This window comes from Carassius gibelio, chromosome A14 (assembly GCF_023724105.1).
Source record: "Carassius gibelio isolate Cgi1373 ecotype wild population from Czech Republic chromosome A14, carGib1.2-hapl.c, whole genome shotgun sequence".
Lineage (NCBI taxonomy): Eukaryota > Metazoa > Chordata > Actinopteri > Cypriniformes > Cyprinidae > Carassius > Carassius gibelio.
In genome coordinates, this window is record NC_068384.1 from 23802396 (window position 1) to 23826271 (window position 23876).

Here is a 23876-nt window from a genome sequence, read left to right on the forward strand (position 1 = left end):
CAGTGATCAGCCGTGAAACAGTGATTCAATGCGAGCTCAAACAGAGACAGAGGACACAAGGTGTGTGTTTCTCGATAGATTGTTATAATATCCGTATCTGTGCAGTTCTTTGTCATAAATACAGTTTACAAAAGGTCACGAGTGAGCAGTCGGTTTCTCATGATGAGAATCTCATCTAGTATAAAGTTTTCGCTTGTCACCGCGCGCTCATCACAGCCGTTTCCTCCAGCGAAAATCTAGCCCTTAACACATATCGAACGCATACTTTAATTACTCTTATTTAAATATACTTAATACACTACTGTGCAAAAGTCTTAGGCACGTTAGTATTTCCACTTAAAAGAATGGTGTTCGTCATGATGGTGTGTCAGTATAAAATATCAGTTTATATTTCCAAACATCCATTTTGCCGTCGTCAAACTGCTTGTGCATTTAAAATCGCACTAGATTATTATTAAAATTAATGGCAAACTGATTTTTCCTAAGGACACACTACAGCAAAATATATAAATAACTGACTTAAAACACTCTTTTTGGGGTGAAAATACTATATTTTCTTTTCCATAAAACTTTTGCACAGTACTGTATTTTAAAAACGACATTGTTGCTACTTTATAAAGAATGATCATACAGTCATTCACAGAACTGATTAAAGACAGTGACAGACAGCACTCATCTTAACTAAATATCAGAGTGATTGACAGAGATACAGTAGAAACATTATGTGTGGTTTTGTATTAAATAATGACCCAGATTGTGAAATACATTTATTAGCATTAGATTAAGGGAAGCACAACTTGGGAAATGAGAGCATCCAAGCTGAAAAGCTATGGATTTATTTTAAATATTTATAATATTCTCTAATGTTATCCATAGTTTTTTTAGGTTATTTTTTTTAAGTATCGTTTAAGGCACCGTTTAGGCGCCGGTACCGTTTTAAAAGTATCAAAAAAGGCACTGGACCCTTCTTAAAAGTTATTATTTCTCACTGGCTCATTTACCAAATGGGGGCTTTCTCTTCATCCTCCACAAATTAAGCTGTAGCTAGTTCGGTAGCGAGACGTTTTAATAAATGATCGTTTGCGGACAGAGGTGTCAAGTAACGAAGTACAAATACTTCGTTACTGTACTTAAGTAGAAATTTGGGGTATCTATACTTTACTTGAGTAATTATTTTTCAGCCGACTTTTTACTTCTACTCCTTACATTTTCACGCAAGTATCTGTACTTTCTACTCCTTACATTTTAAAAATAGCTTCGTTACTGCTATTTTATTTCGGCTTGTTTTCATTCTGGCTTGTCATAATTGAGAAAAAAAAAATATCCAGATAAATCGCGCCATCCGGATGGAGTGAATTTGATTGTGGTTGGATGAGAAGTATAAACATATACCCTTCCGACACCCTATTGGTTTGTACGCGATCCATCGCACCTGCACATGACACAAATCACAAGGACATAGTCAGTTTTGGGTTCGTTTATCAAAAATTATATTTCTTAAAAGTAGGGTGGAACTGGCTTCCGATCGCCTCAGAGTCAGTCCGCTTAAATTTCATATGAAACCGGCGTCAGACCGCGGTCTCCTCTCTGTCTTTCAGCGCGCTCTGCAATCCGAGCTCAGTGATCAGCCGTGAAACAGTGATTCAATGCGAGCTCAAACAGAGACAGAGGACACAAGGTGTGTGTTTCTCGATAGATTGTTATAATATCCGTATCTGTGCAGTTCTTTGTCATAAATACAGTTTACAAAAGGTCACGAGTGAGCAGTCGGTTTCTCATGATGAGAATCTCATCTAGTATAAAGTTTTCGCTTGTCACCGCGCGCTCATCACAGCCGTTTCCTCCAGCGAAAATCTAGCCCTTAACACATATCGAACGCATACTTTAATTACGCTTATTTAAATATACTTAATACACTACTGTGCAAAAGTCTTAGGCACGTTAGTATTTCCACTTAAAAGAATGGTGTTCGTCATGATGGTGTGTCAGTATAAAATATCAGTTTATATTTCCAAACATCCATTTTGCCGTCGTCAAACTGCTTGTGCATTTAAAATCGCACTAGATTATTATTAAAATTAATGGCAAACTGATTTTTCCTAAGGACACACTACAGCAAAATATATAAATAACTGACTTAAAACACTCTTTTTGGGGTGAAAATACTATATTTTCTTTTCCATAAAACTTTTGCACAGTACTGTATTTTAAAAACGACATTGTTGCTACTTTATAAAGAATGATCATACAGTCATTCACAGAACTGATTAAAGACAGTGACAGACAGCACTCATCTTAACTAAATATCAGAGTGATTGACAGAGATACAGTAGAAACATTATGTGTGGTTTTGTATTAAATAATGACCCAGATTGTGAAATACATTTATTAGCATTAGATTAAGGGAAGCACAACTTGGGAAATGAGAGCATCCAAGCTGAAAAGCTATGGATTTATTTTAAATATTTATAATATTCTCTAATGTTATCCATAGTTTTTTTAGGTTATTTTTTTTAAGTATCGTTTAAGGCACCGTTTAGGCGCCGGTACCGTTTTAAAAGTATCAAAAAAGGCACTGGACCCTTCTTAAAAGTTATTATTTCTCACTGGCTCATTTACCAAATGGGGGCTTTCTCTTCATCCTCCACAAATTAAGCTGTAGCTAGTTCGGTAGCGAGACGTTTTAATAAATTATCGTTTGCGAATGACGACGCGATTGACAATTTTGTGATAACTAGGCTTTACCAACTTTGTAACCCCGAACACTGGACATAGCAGACATATGTACGGAATACAGGAAGCTATCGATCAAGAAGGTATCAGGATTATGAGTTATTTTTAGTTTTTGATTAACAATGTGGATTAATCATTAATTTTGACAGCACTATAATATTTATTGTATATAGACAACCACACAAGAGTAATTGTTACTAAGCCTGCACCAATGTTCTTGTCCATTGCCCTCACAGAGTCCTGCAGCTAAGCTTGGATGTACATTTACATTCCATTAAAGCTTATTGATGACATGCCTCTGAAGTTTGACTTTTTGCACCATAACAATAGTTATTGGCAACTAGTCATCATATCTCTAGCTCTTTAATGTATTTGCATTGTACTAAAATGAGTTCATTTTCAGTGGGCATATATGCGGCTGAAAAAAGGTAGCCTAGCCCTAGTGCATCACAAATATTTCAACATGAACATTTTAATATAACATTATAGTCATTATGGCCTTTAGAAAATTTTTTTTTTTTTTGAGGAGGTGGGGTAGTGCACAATAGGCCCCTCTGGCACGGCCCAAGCTTTTGTCCTTAATGGCATTTTTTCTTACATTACTTTTACTTTTATACTTTAAGTAGTTTTTTAAACCAGTACTTTTACACTTTTACTTGAGTAACAAGCTTGAGTTGATACTTCAACTTCTACAAAAGTCTTTTTAAACCCTAGTATCTATACTTCTACTTGAGTACTGAAAGCCAATACTTTTGACACCACTGCATAACAAGCTGAAGCTGACAGCACTCTCATCTCTGAAGTGGATGTAGTTTAGGTTTTTTATTCCCCAACTCTTTAGCATAGAAGAATGATATAAATGCTGCCAATATAATGAAACTGAATCCTTATATAAGCTCTTTGTAGTGTCATTGCAGCACTGAAAGCACATAACATCGTTTCCATGATGTGAAGTGGCACACATCTCATATGATCCACTAGCTGAAGCACTTGTGATGTTTCAGACAAGCGGATGGAATGTGATTTTTAGTTTCACATATGGGTAGGTTTGATAGAGTCTGCTGGAGTTAAAACCACAAGTCTTTCATCACTGTTAGACTGTTAGACTGTTGTTCTCTTCCTCTGTTTATAATGAGTCTGCTCAAAAGACCACGTATTTCACTGTTTAAAACACCATGCATGTGCTTGTGCTTCTGTAGTTGTTTTATAATGTGCTGTTGAGCTGATTTGTTTGTAGTATAATTGTAATGTCTAATTAGAAATATCTCCTGACATGATTATATGAAAAAAAATAAAAAATAAAAATAATAAACTTGTCTCTTCAAACTTTGTACATTTCATTAACTTCATGAAACAATTATGTGAGTTACTCTAAATTAACATATGGCAGAAATTTGTCTATAATTCCACAAAGACACCGAAACATATCTAGAGAAAAGACTGTTTTAGTTTTGCACAGGAACTCCACTCACATTTGCTTAAAAAAATTAAATCTAGTTTAAGTTATTCTGTTAAATGGTTTACTGTATAGCCCTGTACTTATAGTCTCTCTCTGCATTTTGTGTCTGAACAGATGGCTCTCTCTTTGTTTATGTTTGCATTTTGCCTCCGTTTCAATGATTTTCAGTGATCTTTTGATCTTTTGCCATGTTTGTTTTGGATGATGGTTTCTTTTTCCTCACGGTAATGTCACAACTTCCAAAAGCTCTCAAGGCAAAAGCCTACTGGCGCTCGTGATACTTTAGCTCCGCCCACACGTCACGCCTCCAGTCAGTCGTGTTTTTCCGCGAAAAATCGATACAGACTATCTTTCTCTTATGAATATAATAAAACTAAAGACGTCTTGGAGTTATGAAGGATGCAGTACTACTCTATAGGTACTCAAGATTAACAGGATATTGAGTGAAAACGAGCATTTCACCCCCCTTTAAGTAAAGAGAGAGCAGAAAATAAGGCTTCTCGTACATACGGCCTACTGGTTTCGTAGACACACCACACAGTTTGGAGCTAATTACCACCCTGTCATTCCACGTCCACATGGGTCCAGTTGAAAGGTCGCGACCTTTGACACCATTCTGTCACAGAGGCAATATTGTAGCCTATGAGGCTCATCCGAGGCGCGATCTTTGCTGGTTGAAAACTTTACCCAATACCCCGCCAGGATGACTTGAAATACAGTCAGCCTTGGCAATTTTTGCCAGCTTCTTTTGAAGCTTATTGTGTTGTTAAAGAACAGGTCTCGCCCCTTTAAATAGTACTTCCATTATTTAACACAGCTGATTCAGATCATCGACCCTTTTGGATCGCACTGCATGAGGTGAACGTGGAACAAAAGAAAAGTGCACCAAATGTGCAGAGCACATGAACGAGCAGAGCAATGAACGACGAGGATGGGATTCGAATCCACGCGTGCAGAGCACAATGGATTAGCAGTCCATCGCCTTAACCACTCGGCCACCTCGTCACTTGTGTGAGTGCCTGACTGAACTCTGGGCTGCGCTGGTTTTCATGAAGGACCTCTTAGCACTGTGATGTCGAAGCTCACACTGGAAACCAAAGTATAGTTAATTTTTGTACATGTACGCTGAGATATGCCTACAGTTGAACACGTAGAATTTCAAAGCATATTCCATTTGTTTGAGCTTTCGAATGCAGAAGGTTAAACACGTGCACTCTAGAAAGTTTGAACTTTGTCCAGCACCTGCTGCATTTTTCATATAAGCTTCTTTTGAAGCTTATTGTGTTATTGAAGAACAGGTCTCGTCCCTTTAAATCAGTGATCCTCAAATCTGGCTCGCGAGATCCACTTTCCTGCGACGTTTAGCTCTAACCCTAATCAAACGCGCATGAGTTTGCTAATCAGTGTCTTCAGGATCATTAGAAAATCACAGGCAGGTGTGTTTAATTAGAGTCGGAGCTAAACTCTGCAGGAAACTGAATCTCGCGAGCCAGATTTGAGGATCACTGCTTTAAATAGTACTTCCATTATTTAACACAGCTGATTCAGATCATCGACCCTTTTGGATCGCACTGCATGAGGTGAACGTGGAACAAAAGGAAAGTGCACCAAATGTGCAGAGCAGATGAACGAGCAGAGCAAGGAACGACGAGGATGGGATTCGAACCCACGCGTGCAGAGCACAATGGATTAGCATTCCTAGCTGACGAAGGATAGTCCGACATAATTTCAGAAATGTTGAGCAATGTCGAACTGCGCAGCCAATCGCATCGAAGCGCTATGACATTTGGACCAATCGCGTCGAAGCGCCTTAACATTTCCAGCCAATCAAAAAGCGCAATTTATAACATTATCTTGACATTCGTGACATTTGACCAATCAAAGAGCAGGGGGATTTCGACGGCACGTTTCCGCTTCTCACCGCTAGGTGGAGGGGTCAGCGCTTCTAGTCAGGTGTCAATCAAGTTGCCGAACCGTGCCGAAGGTGTACGAAAGAATGACATCATCCCCAGGGGGCGTGTCAGAGGTAAAAAAGGTTAATTACTCAAGTTCGTGACCTATGACAAGGGTCATTGTCGCGTAGTTCGACATAAAAAGTGGTACGAGATTTATCAATTGGTGAGTGTTTGTTACCTTTACATTATAGATGTATAAAAAGAAAAAATAATCGTAATCGAACATTATTAGTATCTTGGTTTAGTGTATTTGCATAAGAGAACAACACATCAGGCTTCAAAACAAACATTTACCTGGTCCCATTCATTTGAACGATGTAATGTGATGGTTGTGTTATGTTATGGCTTTCAACAGTGCAAACCAGAGTGTGTAATAATTGTTTATAGACATTATGTAATGTTGCAGGTATTTTAAGAAATGTTCCTGTCTTGTATCTTTCTCCTCTAAATAGAGATACCAGTTGTAACATTATATATAAGATAAATGTGACTTGTGTCCTAGAAATGAATGAATGAATGAATAAATATATGAATTTAATGAAGTATTTTATGCTCTCTTAAGGGACTCACTTGTATTGTGCATTATATTTGTTATAATGCTTACAGATAGAGAAATGTCAGATGCTGTCTTGTGGCCAAACAACCTTGCTTGGAGGTGTGCTGAAATGCATGTTTTTTATTAGTATCATTAGTATATTTACTGAAAAGGTTTCTTTCTGAATTATGTATTAAGGGTTTTTTATTTTATTTTATTTTTCCGTCTTAAGCCTCTACTGGACCAGCACAAAGGGTGGTGGAAGAACCTCATGTTGCTGAAACAGCAAAGAAGGCCATGGAGCAGAGTCAGCCTGACCCCCAGCCTCATCCCATGCCCCTGCCCCAGCCCCAGCCTACTGCACCTGTGGAAGCAAGAGTTGCAACACAATTTTCAATGGTAAGAATTACTATTTAACTTTTTTAATAATACCACTTAAGAATGTGCTCAATTAAAATTCAAGAAAGTTCAGAACGTAAGATGAAGAAAAAAAGAAAAAGCAAGAATGCTATGAGATGCTGGCTGAGACCTACTAATTGTCACCCCTCTTGTACAGTGGGGGCACCTGTTGTCTGCTGAATGGTCAGTTTGAATATCTCAGATTTGGTTTAAGTCACATGGTCAAGGATAAATGTAGAATGTAACCTGTCTGCTTTCTCTCTTGAGACTAGACTCATGTCCCTCATGGCATCTCTCTCAATACTTCTCATGTGTTAAAGCTACATTATCTTTCTTTCTCAATCTCAGGTAACATACCACATAGAAGCTGGCTATTATTAACTGTACACATTAACAATTATTCCATCATGCAAATACTTTGTAGTAATTTCAGGAATCAATACTTCTAATAAATATGGATTACACTTCTATTCAGAAAGAAATGTTTTTAAAAACCTGCATTTACTTAAAATAGTAATATTAATATAAATCGTAATTCTTGCTATTATAACACATTCTGTCTTCTCACATTTTTGATTTACCAAACCAAGATTTACTGGCTCTCACATTGCTGCAGCAAAGCCAAATCTTAGTGTGGTCAGGAGACCTTCTCATGTTGAAGACCAACCCAGCGCAGCAGTGTCTTGTGCCTCTATACCAAGCAGTACTGTCTCTGTAAGTAATGGCATAAAGTATTCTATGAAGACACTTTTCACGTTCCATTCTGTACGAATTATTAAACTTGTTCAATTTTTTTTTAATACCAGAAAACCATATTTTTGTCGATGTTTCAGGGTGTGCCAGTGTTCCAGGGTCTACAAATGGTTCAAAGACTGTCAGCGGTCCATAGGATGCCAGCTCCACAAACCATGCCCAAGAGACCCTACAAGGCAAACACTTGCAGGAAGTGTGGACAATTCAAAACCAGTGCAACGGGACATAGCCAGTACAGGGGCAAGGTGTATATACTGTCCACAGACTGAGAACATTACAAAAGAAAAGTTGTTAGAGTAAATCCGGAGAACCTTCTCCCAAATAATGTATACACTGTATATTTTTATTTATTGTTGTGTGTATATAGTTGTTTAAATATAGTTCACTATTGTTAATATTTGTGTCTAACATTATTTTATTTAACTTGCTTTTTTAATCCTATTTAACTTTTACTTTTACCTTTTTAATTTATTGTTTGAAAACTTCATTTAATATTCATTACTGTTCTGTTAGCATAATTGTACAATAAATAAAAAAACAAATTGAGAAATGTGTTTTGATTTCTACATTTATTTTCCTTTTATTTCCCTTTTAATTGTAATTTTTTTTTTTTGAAAACTTATATAAATTGAATTTGTTTAATATTCATTACTGTTATGTTGGCATAATTGTAAAAAAAAAAAAAAAAAGAGAATGATTGCTTTTTTATTTGTACTTTAGTAAACATTTCATCAGTACACTGCAACAATAGAACGTATTCCTATAAAAAGATAATTTGCACTTTGTCATTTGTCACAGACATTTTTAAGCATAATAATGACTATTTTTGCATCCTTTTTTTAATTAAAAATGACAGATTTAAAGGTGTCTTGAATGAATGTAACCTTAAAAAAAATCTGATTTAATATCAATAAAATCACAACTAATAACATGCTTAAAATAAATATGAATACAACTAAACATAATAACATGCTTAATAACAAAAATAATACAACAACTACTAAATAACTAATAATAACAAAACACATTTCCATTGGTGTATTAAAATGTAATAAAAAAAATATCAAACAAGCACATATATACATTTAATTAACCTTGAAACTTCATTTCTTTAAAGCAATTAACAATAAAACAAAAAGTTGTCTTTAGCTGGATTCGAACCCGAGTCGAGGGGAGCACCTGCAATAGAAAACAGTGTAATATAAATGCGCAAATTTACCGCAAGAAGAAACTGGAAGATATATCACTGCGCGCATGCTAAGGAAGATCCGTCTTTGAACGTCAAATTTCACCCTTTCTTTTCTTCATTTTTCCTGTCTCTTCTTCCCCTTCTCTTTTTCTTTCTTCCCTCTTTTGTTCCCTTCTTCCCCGTCTTTGACGGACTATTGCTCCCCAGCTTCAGTCCATCGCCTTAACCACTCGGCCACCTCTTCACTTGTGTGAGTGCCTGACTGAACTCTGGGCTGGGGTGGTTTTCATGAAGGAAGCTCACCATGGAAACCAAAGTATAGTTAATTTTTGTACATGTACGCTGAGATATGCCTACAGTTGAACACGTAGAATTTCAAAGCATATTCCATTTGTTTGAGCTTTCGAATGCAGAAGGTTAAACACTTGCGCTCTAGAAAGTTTGAAAAGAAAGTTTTGAGAGAACACCTGAGTCTAGCAAAGGGTAGCAAATTTGACACAGGACCTCCCTCAGAACTTGCACTCGTCAGTATCCTACCCAACCCCCCAGGGGCCTCGTCAAACAGAATCTATACTGACCCAAACCGCGAGCTTTACCACTCCACCCCTTTTTGCCAAGATACCAATAAGTCTCTTCCCCCAGGGCTTCGAGAAAGCAACTCACAAACCTATTTAAGTAAAGGGAGAGCAGCAAATAAGGCTTCTCGTACATACTGCCTACTGGATTCGTAGACACACCACGCAGTTTGGAGCCAATCACCACCCTGTCGTTCCACGTCCACATGGGTCCAGTTGAAAGGTCGCGACCTTTGACACCATTCTTTCGCAGAGGCAATATTGTAGCCTATGAGGCTCATCCGAGGCGCGATCATTGCTGGTTGAAAACTTTACCCAATACCCCGCCAGGATGACTTGAAATACAGTCAGCCTTGGCAATTTTTGCCAGCTTCTTTTGAAGCTTATTGTGTTGTTGAAGAACAGGTCTCGTCCCTTTAAATAGTACTTCCGTTATTTAACACAGCTGATTCAGATCATCGACCCTTTTGGATCGCACTGCATGAGGTGAACGTGGAACAAAAGGAAAGTGCACCAAATGTGCAGAGCAGATGAACGAGCAGAGCAAGGAACGACGAGGATGGGATTCGAACCCACGCGTGCAGAGCACAATGGATTAGCAGTCCATGGCCTTAACCACTCGGCCACCTCGTCACTTGTGCGAGTTCCTGACTGCTCTCTGGGCTCGGGTGGTTTTCATGAAGGACCTCTTAGCACTGTGATGTCGAAGCTCACCCTGGAAACCAAAGTATAGTTAATTTTTGTACATGTACGCTGAGATATGCCTACAGTTGAACACGTAGAATTTCAAAGCATATTCCATTTGTTTGAGCTTTCGAATGCAGAAGGTTAAACACTTGCGCTCTAGAAAGTTTGAACTTTGTCCAGCACCTGCTGCATTTTCCATCATTTATGACTGATGTTCTTTGTACTCTTAAAAGCTGAGCTTGCTCCTATCTCATGACCCTCAGACAAGCGCTTGTCATTGTGGCCCTCTGTCGTTCTGGTCTCCGTTGCCGTTTTGAGAGAACACCTGAGTCTAGCAAAGGGTAGCACATTTGACACAGGACCTCCCTCAGAACTTGCACTCCCTGCACTCGTCAGTATCCTACACAACCCCCCAGGGGCCTCGTCAAACAGAATCTATACTGACCCAAACCGCGAGCTTTACGACTCCACCCCTTTTTGCCAAGATACCAATAAGTCTCTTCCCCAGGGGTTCGAGAAAGCAACTCACAAACCTCTTTAAGTAAAGGGAGAGCAGCAAATAAGGCTTCTCGTACATACTGCCTACTGGATTCGTAGACACACCACGCAGTTTGGAGCCAATCACCACCCTGTCGTTCCACATCCACATGGGTTCAGTTGAAAGGTCGCGACCTTTGACACCATTCTTTCGCAGAGGCAATATTGTAGCCTATGAGGCTCATCCGAGGCGCGATCATTGCTGGTTGAAAACTTTACCCAATACCCCGCCAGGATGACTTGAAATACAGTCAGCCTTGGCAATTTTTGCCAGCTTCTTTTGAAGCTTATTGTGTTGTTGAAGAACAGGTCTCGTCCCTTTAAATAGTACTTCCGTTATTTAACACAGCTGATTCAGATCATCGACCCTTTTGGATCGCACTGCATGAGGTGAACGTGGAACAAAAGGAAAGTGCACCAAATGTGCAGAGCAGATGAACGAGCAGAGCAAGGAACGACGAGGATGGGATTCGAACCCACGCGTGCAGAGCACAATGGATTAGCAGTCCATCGCCTTAACCACTCGGCCACCTCGTCACTTGTGCGAGTACCTGACTGAACTCTGGGCCGGGGTGGTTTTCATGAAGGAAGCTCACCATGGAAACCAAAGTATAGTTAATTTTTGTACATGTACGCTGAGATATGCCTACAGTTGAACACGTAGAATTTCAAAGCATATTCCATTTGTTTGAGCTTTAGAATGCAGAAGGTTAAACACTTGCGCTCTAGAAAGTTTGAACTTTGTCCAGCACCTGCTGCATTTTTCATCATTTATGACTGATGTTCTTTGTACTCTTAAAAGCTGAGCTTGCTCCTATCTCATGACCCTCAGACAAGCGCTTGTCATTGTGGCCCTCTGTCGTTCTGGTCTCCGTTGCCGTTTTGAGAGAACACCTGAGTCTAGCAAAGGGTAGCACATTTGACACAGGACCTCCCTCAGAACTTGCACTCCCTGCACTCGTCAGTATCCTACCCAACCCCCCAGGGGCCTCGTCAAACAGAATCTATACTGACCCAAACCGCGAGCTTTACCACTCCACCCCTTTTTGCCAAGATACCAATAAGTCTCTTCCCCCAGGGCTTCGAGAAAGCAACTCACAAACCTCTTTAAGTAAAGGGAGAGCAGCAAATAAGGCTTCTCGTACATACTGCCTACTGGATTCGTAGACACACCACGCAGTTTGGAGCCAATCACCACCCTGTCGTTCCACGTCCACATGGGTCCAGTTGAAAGGTCGCGACCTTTGACACCATTCTTTCGCAGAGGCAATATTGTAGCCTATGAGGCTCATCCGAGGCGCGATCATTGCTGGTTGAAAACTTTACCCAATACCCCGCCAGGATGACTTGAAATACAGTCAGCCTTGGCAATTTTTGCCAGCTTCTTTTGAAGCTTATTGTGTTGTTGAAGAACAGGTCTCGTCCCTTTAAATAGTACTTCCGTTATTTAACACAGCTGATTCAGATCATCGACCCTTTTGGATCGCACTGCATGAGGTGAACGTGGAACAAAAGGAAAGTGCACCAAATGTGCAGAGCAGATGAACGAGCAGAGCAAGGAACGACGAGGATGGGATTCGAACCCACGCGTGCAGAGCACAATGGATTAGCAGTCCATCGCCTTAACCACTCGGCCACCTCGTCACTTGTGCGAGTTCCTGACTGCTCTCTGGGCTCGGGTGGTTTTCATGAAGGACCTCTTAGCACTGTGATGTCGAAGCTCACCCTGGAAACCAAAGTATAGTTAATTTTTGTACATGTACGCTGAGATATGCCTACAGTTGAACACGTAGAATTTCAAAGCATATTCCATTTGTTTGAGCTTTCGAATGCAGAAGGTTAAACACTTGCGCTCTAGAAAGTTTGAACTTTGTCCAGCACCTGCTGCATTTTCCATCATTTATGACTGATGTTCTTTGTACTCTTAAAAGCTGAGCTTGCTCCTATCTCATGACCCTCAGACAAGCGCTTGTCATTGTGGCCCTCTGTCGTTCTGGTCTCCGTTGCCGTTTTGAGAGAACACCTGAGTCTAGCAAAGGGTAGCACATTTGACACAGGACCTCCCTCAGAACTTGCACTCCCTGCACTCGTCAGTATCCTACACAACCCCCCAGGGGCCTCGTCAAACAGAATCTATACTGACCCAAACCGCGAGCTTTACGACTCCACCCCTTTTTGCCAAGATACCAATAAGTCTCTTCCCCAGGGGTTCGAGAAAGCAACTCACAAACCTCTTTAAGTAAAGGGAGAGCAGCAAATAAGGCTTCTCGTACATACTGCCTACTGGATTCGTAGACACACCACGCAGTTTGGAGCCAATCACCACCCTGTCGTTCCACATCCACATGGGTTCAGTTGAAAGGTCGCGACTTTTGACACCATTCTTTCGCAGAGGCAATATTGTAGCCTATGAGGCTCATCCGAGGCGCGATCATTGCTGGTTGAAAACTTTACCCAATACCCCGCCAGGATGACTTGAAATACAGTCAGCCTTGGCAATTTTTGCCAGCTTCTTTTGAAGCTTATTGTGTTGTTGAAGAACAGGTCTCGTCCCTTTAAATAGTACTTCCGTTATTTAACACAGCTGATTCAGATCATCGACCCTTTTGGATCGCACTGCATGAGGTGAACGTGGAACAAAAGGAAAGTGCACCAAATGTGCAGAGCAGATGAACGAGCAGAGCAAGGAACGACGAGGATGGGATTCGAACCCACGCGTGCAGAGCACAATGGATTAGCAGTCCATCGCCTTAACCACTCGGCCACCTCATCACTTGTGCGAGTACCTGACTGAACTCTGGGCCGGGGTGGTTTTCATGAAGGAAGCTCACCATGGAAACCAAAGTATAGTTAATTTTTGTACATGTACGCTGAGATATGCCTACAGTTGAACACGTAGAATTTCAAAGCATATTCCATTTGTTTGAGCTTTAGAATGCAGAAGGTTAAACACTTGCGCTCTAGAAAGTTTGAACTTTGTCCAGCACCTGCTGCATTTTTCATCATTTATGACTGATGTTCTTTGTACTCTTAAAAGCTGAGCTTGCTCCTATCTCATGACCCTCAGACAAGCGCTTGTCATTGTGGCCCTCTGTCGTTCTGGTCTCCGTTGCCGTTTTGAGAGAACACCTGAGTCTAGCAAAGGGTAGCACATTTGACACAGGACCTCCCTCAGAACTTGCACTCCCTGCACTCGTCAGTATCCTACCCAACCCCCCAGGGGCCTCGTCAAACAGAATCTATACTGACCCAAACCGCGAGCTTTACCACTCCACCCCTTTTTGCCAAGATACCAATAAGTCTCTTCCCCCAGGGCTTCGAGAAAGCAACTCACAAACCTCTTTAAGTAAAGGGAGAGCAGCAAATAAGGCTTCTCGTACATACTGCCTACTGGATTCGTAGACACACCACGCAGTTTGGAGCCAATCACCACCCTGTCGTTCCACGTCCACATGGGTCCAGTTGAAAGGTCGCGACCTTTGACACCATTCTTTCGCAGAGGCAATATTGTAGCCTATGAGGCTCATCCGAGGCGCGATCATTGCTGGTTGAAAACTTTACCCAATACCCCGCCAGGATGACTTGAAATACAGTCAGCCTTGGCAATTTTTGCCAGCTTCTTTTGAAGCTTATTGTGTTGTTGAAGAACAGGTCTCGTCCCTTTAAATAGTACTTCCGTTATTTAACACAGCTGATTCAGATCATCGACCCTTTTGGATCGCACTGCATGAGGTGAACGTGGAACAAAAGGAAAGTGCACCAAATGTGCAGAGCAGATGAACGAGCAGAGCAAGGAACGACGAGGATGGGATTCGAACCCAAGCGTGCAGAGCACAATGGATTAGCAGTCCATCGCCTTAACCACTCGGCCACCTCGTCACTTGTGCGAGTTCCTGACTGCTCTCTGGGCTCGGGTGGTTTTCATGAAGGACCTCTTAGCACTGTGATGTCGAAGCTCACCCTGGAAACCAAAGTATAGTTAATTTTTGTACATGTACGCTGAGATATGCCTACAGTTGAACACGTAGAATTTCAAAGCATATTCCATTTGTTTGAGCTTTCGAATGCAGAAGGTTAAACACTTGCGCTCTAGAAAGTTTGAACTTTGTCCAGCACCTGCTGCATTTTCCATCATTTATGACTGATGTTCTTTGTACTCTTAAAAGCTGAGCTTGCTCCTATCTCATGACCCTCAGACAAGCGCTTGTCATTGTGGCCCTCTGTCGTTCTGGTCTCCGTTGCCGTTTTGAGAGAACACCTGAGTCTAGCAAAGGGTAGCACATTTGACACAGGACCTCCCTCAGAACTTGCACTCCCTGCACTCGTCAGTATCCTACCCAACCCCCCAGGGGCCTCGTCAAACAGAATCTATACTGACCCAAACCGCGAGCTTTACCACTCCACCCCTTTTTGCCAAGATACCAATAAGTCTCTTCCCCCAGGGCTTCGAGAAAGCAACTCACAAACCTCTTTAAGTAAAGGGAGAGCAGCAAATAAGGCTTCTCGTACATACTGCCTACTGGATTCGTAGACACACCACGCAGTTTGGAGCCAATCACCACCCTGTCGTTCCACGTCCACATGGGTCCAGTTGAAAGGTCGCGACCTTTGACACCATTCTTTCGCAGAGGCAATATTGTAGCCTATGAGGCTCATCCGAGGCGCGATCATTGCTGGTTGAAAACTTTACCCAATACCCCGCCAGGATGACTTGAAATACAGTCAGCCTTGGCAATTTTTGCCAGCTTCTTTTGAAGCTTATTGTGTTGTTGAAGAACAGGTCTCGTCCCTTTAAATAGTACTTCCGTTATTTAACACAGCTGATTCAGATCATCGACCCTTTTGGATCGCACTGCATGAGGTGAACGTGGAACAAAAGGAAAGTGCACCAAATGTTCAGAGCAGATGAACCTGCAGAGCAAGGAACGACGAGGATGGGATTCGAACCCACGCGGCCACCTCGTCACTTGTGCGAGTACCTGACTGAACTCTGGGCTGGGGTGGTTTTCATGAAGGACCTCTTAGCACTGTGATGTCGAAGCTCACCATGGAAACCAAAGTATAGTTAATTTTTGTACATGTACGCTGAGATATGCCTACAGTTGAACACGTAGAATTTCAAAGCATATTCCATTAGTTTGAGCTTTCGAATGCAGAAGGTTAAACACTTGCGCTCTAGAAAGTTTGAACTTTGTCCAGCACCTGCTGCATTTTCCATCATTTATGACTGATGTTCTTTGTACTCTTAAAAGCTGAGCTTGCTCCTATCTCATGACCCTCAGACAAGCGCTTGTCATTGTGGCCCTCTGTCGTTCTGGTCTCCGTTGCCGTTTTGAGAGAACACCTGAGTCTAGCAAAGGGTAGCACATTTGACACAGGACCTCCCTCAGAACTTGCAATCCCTGCACTCGTCAGTATCCTACACAACCCCCAGCGGCCTCGTCAAACAGAATCTATACTGACCCAAACCGCGAGCTTTACCACTCCACCCCTTTTTGCCAAGATACCAATAAGTCTCTTCCCCCAGGGCTTCGAGAAAGCAACTCACAAACCTCTTTAAGTAAAGGGAGAGCAGCAAATAAGGCTTCTCGTACACACTGCCTACTGGATTCGTAGACACACCACGCAGTTTTGAGCTAATTACCACCCTGTCGTTCCACGTCCACATGGGTCCAGTTGAAAGGTCGCGACCTTTGACACCATTCTTTCGCAGAGGCAATATTGTAGCCTATGAGGCTCATCCGAGGCGCGATCATTGCTGGTTGAAAACTTTACCCAATACCCCGCCAGGATGACTTGAAATACAGTCAGCCTTGGCAATTTTTGCCAGCTTCTTTTGAAGCTTATTGTGTTGTTGAAGAACAGGTCTCGTCCCTTTAAATAGTATTTCCGTTATTTAACACAGCTGATTCAGATCATCGACCCTTTTGGATCGCACTGCATGAGGTGAACGTGGAACAAAAGGAAAGTGCACCAAATGTGCAGAGCAGATGAACGAGCAGAGCAAGGAACGACGAGGATGGGATTCGAACCCACGCGTGCAGAGCACAATGGATTAGCAGTCCATCGCCTTAACCACTCGGCCACCTCGTCACTTGTGCGAGTTCCTGACTGCTCTCTGGGCTCGGGTGGTTTTCATGAAGGACCTCTTAGCACTGTGATGTCGAAGCTCACCCTGGAAACCAAAGTATAGTTAATTTTTGTACATGTACGCTGAGATATGCCTACAGTTGAACACGTAGAATTTCAAAGCATATTCCATTTGTTTGAGCTTTCGAATGCAGGAGGTTAAACACGTGCGCTCTAGAAAGTTTGAACTTTGTCCAGCACCTGCTGCATTTTTCATCATTTATGACTGATGTTCTTTGTACTCTTAAAAGCTGAGCTTGCTCCTATCTAATGACCCTCAGACAAGCGCTTGTCATTGTGGCCCTCTGTCGTTCTGGTGTCCGTTGCCGTATTGAGAGAACACCTGAGTCTAGCAAATGGTAGCACCCCTTTTTGCCAAGATACCAATAAGTCTCTTCCCCCAGGGCTTCGAGAAAGCAACTCACAAACCTCTTTAAGTAAAGGGAGAGCAGCAAATAAGGCTTCTCGTACACACTGCCTACTGGATTCGTAGACACACCACGCAGTTTTGAGCTAATTACCACCCTGTCGTTCCACGTCCACATGGGTCCAGTTGAAAGGTCGCGACCTTTGACACCATTCTTTCGCAGAGGCAATATTGTAGCCTATGAGGCTCATCCGAGGCGCGATCATTGCTGGTTGAAAACTTTACCCAATACCCCGCCAGGATGACTTGAAATACAGTCAGCCTTGGCAATTTTTGCCAGCTTCTTTTGAAGCTTATTGTGTTGTTGAAGAACAGGTCTCGTCCCTTTAAATAGTACTTCCGTTATTTAACACAGCTGATTCAGATCATCGACCCTTTTGGATCGCACTGCATGAGGTGAAGGTGGAACAAAAGGAAAGTGCACCAAATGTACGAGCAGAGCAAGGAACGACGAGGATGGGATTCGAACCCACGCGTGCAGAGCACAATGGATTAGCAGTCCATCGCCTTAACCACTCGGCCACCTCGTCACTTGTGCGAGTTCCTGACTGCTCTCTGGGCTCGGGTGGTTTTCATGAAGGACCTCTTAGCACTGTGATGTCGAAGCTCACCCTGGAAACCAAAGTATAGTTAATTTTTGTACATGTACGCTGAGATATGCCTACAGTTGAACACGTAGAATTTCAAAGCATATTCCATTTGTTTGAGCTTTCGAATGCAGAAGGTTAAACACTTGCGCTCTAGAAAGTTTGAACTTTGTCCAGCACCTGCTGCATTTTCCATCATTTATGACTGATGTTCTTTGTACTCTTAAAAGCTGAGCTTGCTCCTATCTCATGACCCTCAGACAAGCGCTTGTCATTGTGGCCCTCTGTCGTTCTGGTCTCCGTTGCCGTTTTGAGAGAACACCTGAGTCTAGCAAAGGGTAGCACATTTGACACAGGACCTCCCTCAGAACTTGCACTCCCTGCTTTCGTCAGTATCCTACACAACCCCCAGCGGCCTCGTCAAACAGAATCTATACTGACCCAAACCGCGAGCTTTACCACTCCACCCCTTTTTGCCAAGATACCAATAAGTCTCTTCCCCCAGGGCTTCGAGAAAGCAACTCACAAACCTCTTTAAGTAAAGTGAGAGCAGCAAATAAGGCTTCTCGTACACACTGCCTACTGGATTCGTAGACACACCACGCAGTTTTGAGCTAATTACCACCCTGTCGTTCCACGTCCACATGGGTCCAGTTGAAAGGTCGCGACCTTTGACACCATTCTTTCGCAGAGGCAATATTGTAGCCTATGAGGCTCATCCGAGGCGCGATCATTGCTGGTTGAAAACTTTACCCAATACCCCGCCAGGATGACTTGAAATACAGTCAGCCTTGGCAATTTTTGCCAGCTTCTTTTGAAGCTTATTGTGTTGTTGAAGAACAGGTCTCGTCCCTTTAAATAGTACTTCCGTTATTTAACACAGCTGATTCAGATCATCGACCCTTTTGGATCGCACTGCATGAGGTGAACGTGGAACAAAAGGAAAGTGCACCAAATGTTCAGAGCAGATGAACCTGCAGAGCAAGGAACGACGAGGATGGGATTCGAACCCACGCGTGCAGAGCACAATGGATTAGCAGTCCATCGCCTTAACCACTCGGCCACCTCGTCACTTGTGCGAGTACCTGACTGAACTCTGGGCTGGGGTGGTTTTCATGAAGGACCTCTTAGCACTGTGATGTCGAAGCTCACCATGGAAACCAAAGTATAGTTAATTTTTGTACATGTACGCTGAGATATGCCTACAGTTGAACACGTAGAATTTCAAAGCATATTCCATTTGTTTGAGCTTTCGAATGCAGAAGGTTAAACACTTGCGCTCTAGAAAGTTTGAACTTTGTCCAGCACCTGCTGCATTTTTCATCATTTATGACTGATGTTCTTTGTACTCTTAAAAGCTGAGCTTGCTCCTATATCATGACCCTCAGACAAGCGCTTGTCATTGTGGCCCTCTGTCGTTCTGGTCTCCGTTGCCGTTTTGAGAGAACACCTGAGTCTAGCAAAGGGTAGCACATTTGACACAGGACCTCCCTCAGAACTTGCACTCCCTGCACTCGTCAGTATCCTACCCAACCCCCCAGGGGCCTCGTCAAACAGAATCTATACTGACCCAAACCGCGAGCTTTACCACTCCACCCCTTTTTGCCAAGATACCAATAAGTCTCTTCCCCCAGGGCTTCGAGAAAGCAACTCACAAACCTCTTTAAGTAAAGGGAGAGCAGCAAATAAGGCTTCTCGTACATACTGCCTACTGGATTCGTAGACACACCACGCAGTTTGGAGCCAATCACCACCCTGTCGTTCCACGTCCACATGGGTCCAGTTGAAAGGTCGCGACCTTTGACACCATTCTTTCGCAGAGGCAATATTGTAGCCTATGAGGCTCATCCGAGGCGCGATCATTGCTGGTTGAAAACTTTACCCAATACCCCGCCAGGATGACTTGAAATACAGTCAGCCTTGGCAATTTTTGCCAGCTTCTTTTGAAGCTTATTGTGTTGTTGAAGAACAGGTCTCGTCCCTTTAAATAGTACTTCCGTTATTTAACACAGCTGATTCAGATCATCGACCCTTTTGGATCGCACTGCATGAGGTGAACGTGGAACAAAAGGAAAGTGCACCAAATGTGCAGAGCAGATGAACGAGCAGAGCAAGGAACGACGAGGATGGGATTCGAACCCACGCGTGTAGAGCACAATGGATTAGCAGTCCATCGCCTTAACCACTCGGCCACCTCGTCACTTGTGCGAGTTCCTGACTGCTCTCTGGGCTCGGGTGGTTTTCATGAAGGACCTCTTAGCACTGTGATGTCGAAGCTCACCCTGGAAACCAAAGTATAGTTCATTTTTGTACATGTACGCTGAGATATGCCTACAGTTGAACACGTAGAATTTCAAAGCATATTCCATTTGTTTGAGCTTTCGAATGCAGAAGGTTAAACACTTGCGCTCTAGAAAGTTTGAACTTTGTCCAGCACCTGCTGCATTTTTCATCATTTATGACTGATGTTCTTTGTACTCTTAAAAGCTGAGCTTGCTCCTATCTCATGACCCTCAGACAAGCGCTTGTCATTGTGGCCCTCTGTCGTTCTGGTCTCCGTTGCCGTTTTGAGAGAACACCTGAGTCTAGCAAAGGGTAGCACATTTGACACAGGACCTCCCTCAGAACTTGCACTCCCTGCACTCGTCAGTATCCTACCCAACCCCCCAGGGGCCTCGTCAAACAGAATCTATACTGACCCAAACCGCGAGCTTTACCACTCCACCCCTTTTTGCCAAGATACCAATAAGTCTCTTCCCCCAGGGCTTCGAGAAAGCAACTCACAAACCTCTTTAAGTAAAGGGAGAGCAGCAAATAAGGCTTCTCGTACATACTGCCTACTGGATTCGTAGACACACCACGCAGTTTGGAGCCAATTACCACCCTGTCGTTCCACGTCCACATGGGTCCAGTTGAAAGGTCGCGACCTTTGACACCATTCTTTCGCAGAGGCAATATTGTAGCCTATGAGGCTCATCCGAGGCGCGATCATTGCTGGTTGAAAACTTTACCCAATACCCCGCCAGGATGACTTGAAATACAGTCAGCCTTGGCAATTTTTGCCAGCTTCTTTTGAAGCTTATTGTGTTGTTGAAGAACAGGTCTCGTCCCTTTAAATAGTACTTCCGTTATTTAACACAGCTGATTCAGATCATCGACCCTTTTGGATCGCACTGCATGAGGTGAACGTGGAACAAAAGGAAAGTGCACCAAATGTTCAGAGCAGATGAACCTGCAGAGCAAGGAACGACGAGGATGGGATTCGAACCCACGCGTGCAGAGCACAATGGATTAGCAGTCCATCGCCTTAACCACTCGGCCACCTCATCACTTGTGCGAGTACCTGACTGAACTCTGGGCCGGGGTGGTTTTCATGAAGGAAGCTCACCATGGAAACCAAAGTATAGTTAATTTTTGTACATGTACGCTGAGATATGCCTACAGTTGAACACGTAGAATTTCAAAGCATATTCCATTTGTTTGAGCTTTAGAATGCAGAAGGTTAAACACTTGCGCTCTAGAAAGTTTGAACTTTGTCCAGCACCTGCTGCATTTTTCATCATTTATGACTGATGTTCTTTGTACTCTTAAAAGCTGAGCTTGCTCCTATCTCATGACCCTCAGACAAGCGCTTGTCATTGTGGCCCTCTGTCGTTCTGGTCTCCGTTGCCGTTTTGAGAGAACACCTGAGTCTAGCAAAGGGTAGCACATTTGACACAGGACCTCCCTCAGAACTTGCACTCCCTGCACTCGTCAGTATCCTACCCAACCCCCCAGGGGCCTCGTCAAACAGAATCTATACTGACCCAAACCGCGAGCTTTACCACTCCACCCCTTTTTGCCAAGATACCAATAAGTCTCTTCCCCCAGGGCTTCGAGAAAGCAACTCACAAACCTCTTTAAGTAAAGGGAGAGCAGCAAATAAGGCTTCTCGTACATACTGCCTACTGGATTCGTAGACACACCACGCAGTTTGGAGCCAATCACCACCCTGTCGTTCCACGTCCACATGGGTCCAGTTGAAAGGTCGCGACCTTTGACACCATTCTTTCGCAGAGGCAATATTGTAGCCTATGAGGCTCATCCGAGGCGCGATCATTGCTGGTTGAAAACTTTACCCAATACCCCGCCAGGATGACTTGAAATACAGTCAGCCTTGGCAATTTTTGCCAGCTTCTTTTGAAGCTTATTGTGTTGTTGAAGAACAGGTCTCGTCCCTTTAAATAGTACTTCCGTTATTTAACACAGCTGATTCAGATCATCGACCCTTTTGGATCGCACTGCATGAGGTGAACGTGGAACAAAAGGAAAGTGCACCAAATGTACGAGCAGAGCAAGGAACGACGAGGATGGGATTCGAACCCACGCGTGCAGAGCACAATGGATTAGCAGTCCATCGCCTTAACCACTCGGCCACCTCGTCACTTGTGCGAGTTCCTGACTGCTCTCTGGGCTCGGGTGGTTTTCATGAAGGACCTCTTAGCACTGTGATGTCGAAGCTCACCCTGGAAACCAAAGTATAGTTAATTTTTGTACATGTACGCTGAGATATGCCTACAGTTGAACACGTAGAATTTCAAAGCATATTCCATTTGTTTGAGCTTTCGAATGCAGAAGGTTAAACACTTGCGCTCTAGAAAGTTTGAACTTTGTCCAGCACCTGCTGCATTTTCCATCATTTATGACTGATGTTCTTTGTACTCTTAAAAGCTGAGCTTGCTCCTATCTCATGACCCTCAGACAAGCGCTTGTCATTGTGGCCCTCTGTCGTTCTGGTCTCCGTTGCCGTTTTGAGAGAACACCTGAGTCTAGCAAAGGGTAGCACATTTGACACAGGACCTCCCTCAGAACTTGCACTCCCTGCTTTCGTCAGTATCCTACACAACCCCCAGCGGCCTCGTCAAACAGAATCTATACTGACCCAAACCGCGAGCTTTACCACTCCACCCCTTTTTGCCAAGATACCAATAAGTCTCTTCCCCCAGGGCTTCGAGAAAGCAACTCACAAACCTCTTTAAGTAAAGTGAGAGCAGCAAATAAGGCTTCTCGTACACACTGCCTACTGGATTCGTAGACACACCACGCAGTTTTGAGCTAATTACCACCCTGTCGTTCCACGTCCACATGGGTCCAGTTGAAAGGTCGCGACCTTTGACACCATTCTTTCGCAGAGGCAATATTGTAGCCTATGAGGCTCATCCGAGGCGCGATCATTGCTGGTTGAAAACTTTACCCAATACCCCGCCAGGATGACTTGAAATACAGTCAGCCTTGGCAATTTTTGCCAGCTTCTTTTGAAGCTTATTGTGTTGTTGAAGAACAGGTCTCGTCCCTTTAAATAGTACTTCCGTTATTTAACACAGCTGATTCAGATCATCGACCCTTTTGGATCGCACTGCATGAGGTGAACGTGGAACAAAAGGAAAGTGCACCAAATGTTCAGAGCAGATGAACCTGCAGAGCAAGGAACGACGAGGATGGGATTCGAACCCACGCGTGCAGAGCACAATGGATTAGCAGTCCATCGCCTTAACCACTCGGCCACCTCGTCACTTGTGCGAGTACCTGACTGAACTCTGGGCTGGGGTGGTTTTCATGAAGGACCTCTTAGCACTGTGATGTCGAAGCTCACCATGGAAACCAAAGTATAGTTAATTTTTGTACATGTACGCTGAGATATGCCTACAGTTGAACACGTAGAATTTCAAAGCATATTCCATTTGTTTGAGCTTTCGAATGCAGAAGGTTAAACACTTGCGCTCTAGAAAGTTTGAACTTTGTCCAGCACCTGCTGCATTTTTCATCATTTATGACTGATGTTCTTTGTACTCTTAAAAGCTGAGCTTGCTCCTATATCATGACCCTCAGACAAGCGCTTGTCATTGTGGCCCTCTGTCGTTCTGGTCTCCGT

The 23876-nt window shown here is 43.1% G+C and overlaps 27 non-coding genes across 27 annotated transcripts; 14 read left to right on the plus strand and 13 right to left on the minus strand.

Moving 5' to 3' along the window:
* The first annotated feature begins 4805 nt into the window (after positions 1-4805).
* Positions 4806-4946, plus strand: LOC128028126 (U4 spliceosomal RNA). Its single transcript, XR_008187110.1, has one exon. It is a non-coding gene; the product is annotated as a U4 spliceosomal RNA (small nuclear RNA).
* A 169-nt stretch (positions 4947-5115) lies between these two features.
* On the minus strand, positions 5116-5197 carry trnas-gcu (transfer RNA serine (anticodon GCU)). Its single transcript has one exon. It is a non-coding gene; the product is annotated as a tRNA-Ser (tRNA).
* Positions 5198-9839: 4642 nt separating this feature from the next.
* On the plus strand, positions 9840-9980 carry LOC128027815 (U4 spliceosomal RNA). Its single transcript, XR_008186815.1, has one exon. It is a non-coding gene; the product is annotated as a U4 spliceosomal RNA (small nuclear RNA).
* Positions 9981-10149: 169 nt separating this feature from the next.
* trnas-gcu (transfer RNA serine (anticodon GCU)) lies at positions 10150-10231 on the minus strand. The gene has a single exon. It is a non-coding gene; the product is annotated as a tRNA-Ser (tRNA).
* Positions 10232-10967: 736 nt separating this feature from the next.
* On the plus strand, positions 10968-11108 carry LOC128027816 (U4 spliceosomal RNA). The gene has a single exon (XR_008186816.1). It is a non-coding gene; the product is annotated as a U4 spliceosomal RNA (small nuclear RNA).
* Positions 11109-11277: 169 nt separating this feature from the next.
* On the minus strand, positions 11278-11359 carry trnas-gcu (transfer RNA serine (anticodon GCU)). The gene has a single exon. It is a non-coding gene; the product is annotated as a tRNA-Ser (tRNA).
* Positions 11360-12074: 715 nt separating this feature from the next.
* On the plus strand, positions 12075-12215 carry LOC128027817 (U4 spliceosomal RNA). The gene has a single exon (XR_008186817.1). It is a non-coding gene; the product is annotated as a U4 spliceosomal RNA (small nuclear RNA).
* Positions 12216-12384: 169 nt separating this feature from the next.
* Positions 12385-12466, minus strand: trnas-gcu (transfer RNA serine (anticodon GCU)). The gene has a single exon. It is a non-coding gene; the product is annotated as a tRNA-Ser (tRNA).
* A 736-nt stretch (positions 12467-13202) lies between these two features.
* On the plus strand, positions 13203-13343 carry LOC128027818 (U4 spliceosomal RNA). Its single transcript, XR_008186818.1, has one exon. It is a non-coding gene; the product is annotated as a U4 spliceosomal RNA (small nuclear RNA).
* Positions 13344-13512: 169 nt separating this feature from the next.
* trnas-gcu (transfer RNA serine (anticodon GCU)) lies at positions 13513-13594 on the minus strand. The gene has a single exon. It is a non-coding gene; the product is annotated as a tRNA-Ser (tRNA).
* A 715-nt stretch (positions 13595-14309) lies between these two features.
* On the plus strand, positions 14310-14450 carry LOC128027819 (U4 spliceosomal RNA). The gene has a single exon (XR_008186819.1). It is a non-coding gene; the product is annotated as a U4 spliceosomal RNA (small nuclear RNA).
* A 169-nt stretch (positions 14451-14619) lies between these two features.
* trnas-gcu (transfer RNA serine (anticodon GCU)) lies at positions 14620-14701 on the minus strand. The gene has a single exon. It is a non-coding gene; the product is annotated as a tRNA-Ser (tRNA).
* Positions 14702-15438: 737 nt separating this feature from the next.
* On the plus strand, positions 15439-15579 carry LOC128027821 (U4 spliceosomal RNA). The gene has a single exon (XR_008186820.1). It is a non-coding gene; the product is annotated as a U4 spliceosomal RNA (small nuclear RNA).
* A 944-nt stretch (positions 15580-16523) lies between these two features.
* On the plus strand, positions 16524-16664 carry LOC128027822 (U4 spliceosomal RNA). Its single transcript, XR_008186821.1, has one exon. It is a non-coding gene; the product is annotated as a U4 spliceosomal RNA (small nuclear RNA).
* Positions 16665-16833: 169 nt separating this feature from the next.
* Positions 16834-16915, minus strand: trnas-gcu (transfer RNA serine (anticodon GCU)). The gene has a single exon. It is a non-coding gene; the product is annotated as a tRNA-Ser (tRNA).
* A 614-nt stretch (positions 16916-17529) lies between these two features.
* Positions 17530-17670, plus strand: LOC128027823 (U4 spliceosomal RNA). Its single transcript, XR_008186822.1, has one exon. It is a non-coding gene; the product is annotated as a U4 spliceosomal RNA (small nuclear RNA).
* Positions 17671-17826: 156 nt separating this feature from the next.
* On the minus strand, positions 17827-17908 carry trnas-gcu (transfer RNA serine (anticodon GCU)). The gene has a single exon. It is a non-coding gene; the product is annotated as a tRNA-Ser (tRNA).
* Positions 17909-18644: 736 nt separating this feature from the next.
* LOC128027824 (U4 spliceosomal RNA) lies at positions 18645-18785 on the plus strand. Its single transcript, XR_008186823.1, has one exon. It is a non-coding gene; the product is annotated as a U4 spliceosomal RNA (small nuclear RNA).
* A 169-nt stretch (positions 18786-18954) lies between these two features.
* On the minus strand, positions 18955-19036 carry trnas-gcu (transfer RNA serine (anticodon GCU)). Its single transcript has one exon. It is a non-coding gene; the product is annotated as a tRNA-Ser (tRNA).
* Positions 19037-19773: 737 nt separating this feature from the next.
* LOC128027825 (U4 spliceosomal RNA) lies at positions 19774-19914 on the plus strand. Its single transcript, XR_008186824.1, has one exon. It is a non-coding gene; the product is annotated as a U4 spliceosomal RNA (small nuclear RNA).
* Positions 19915-20083: 169 nt separating this feature from the next.
* trnas-gcu (transfer RNA serine (anticodon GCU)) lies at positions 20084-20165 on the minus strand. Its single transcript has one exon. It is a non-coding gene; the product is annotated as a tRNA-Ser (tRNA).
* A 737-nt stretch (positions 20166-20902) lies between these two features.
* Positions 20903-21043, plus strand: LOC128027826 (U4 spliceosomal RNA). Its single transcript, XR_008186825.1, has one exon. It is a non-coding gene; the product is annotated as a U4 spliceosomal RNA (small nuclear RNA).
* A 169-nt stretch (positions 21044-21212) lies between these two features.
* On the minus strand, positions 21213-21294 carry trnas-gcu (transfer RNA serine (anticodon GCU)). The gene has a single exon. It is a non-coding gene; the product is annotated as a tRNA-Ser (tRNA).
* Positions 21295-22009: 715 nt separating this feature from the next.
* Positions 22010-22150, plus strand: LOC128027827 (U4 spliceosomal RNA). The gene has a single exon (XR_008186826.1). It is a non-coding gene; the product is annotated as a U4 spliceosomal RNA (small nuclear RNA).
* Positions 22151-22306: 156 nt separating this feature from the next.
* trnas-gcu (transfer RNA serine (anticodon GCU)) lies at positions 22307-22388 on the minus strand. Its single transcript has one exon. It is a non-coding gene; the product is annotated as a tRNA-Ser (tRNA).
* A 736-nt stretch (positions 22389-23124) lies between these two features.
* On the plus strand, positions 23125-23265 carry LOC128027828 (U4 spliceosomal RNA). The gene has a single exon (XR_008186827.1). It is a non-coding gene; the product is annotated as a U4 spliceosomal RNA (small nuclear RNA).
* A 169-nt stretch (positions 23266-23434) lies between these two features.
* On the minus strand, positions 23435-23516 carry trnas-gcu (transfer RNA serine (anticodon GCU)). The gene has a single exon. It is a non-coding gene; the product is annotated as a tRNA-Ser (tRNA).
* Between the last annotated feature and the right edge of the window lie 360 nt (positions 23517-23876).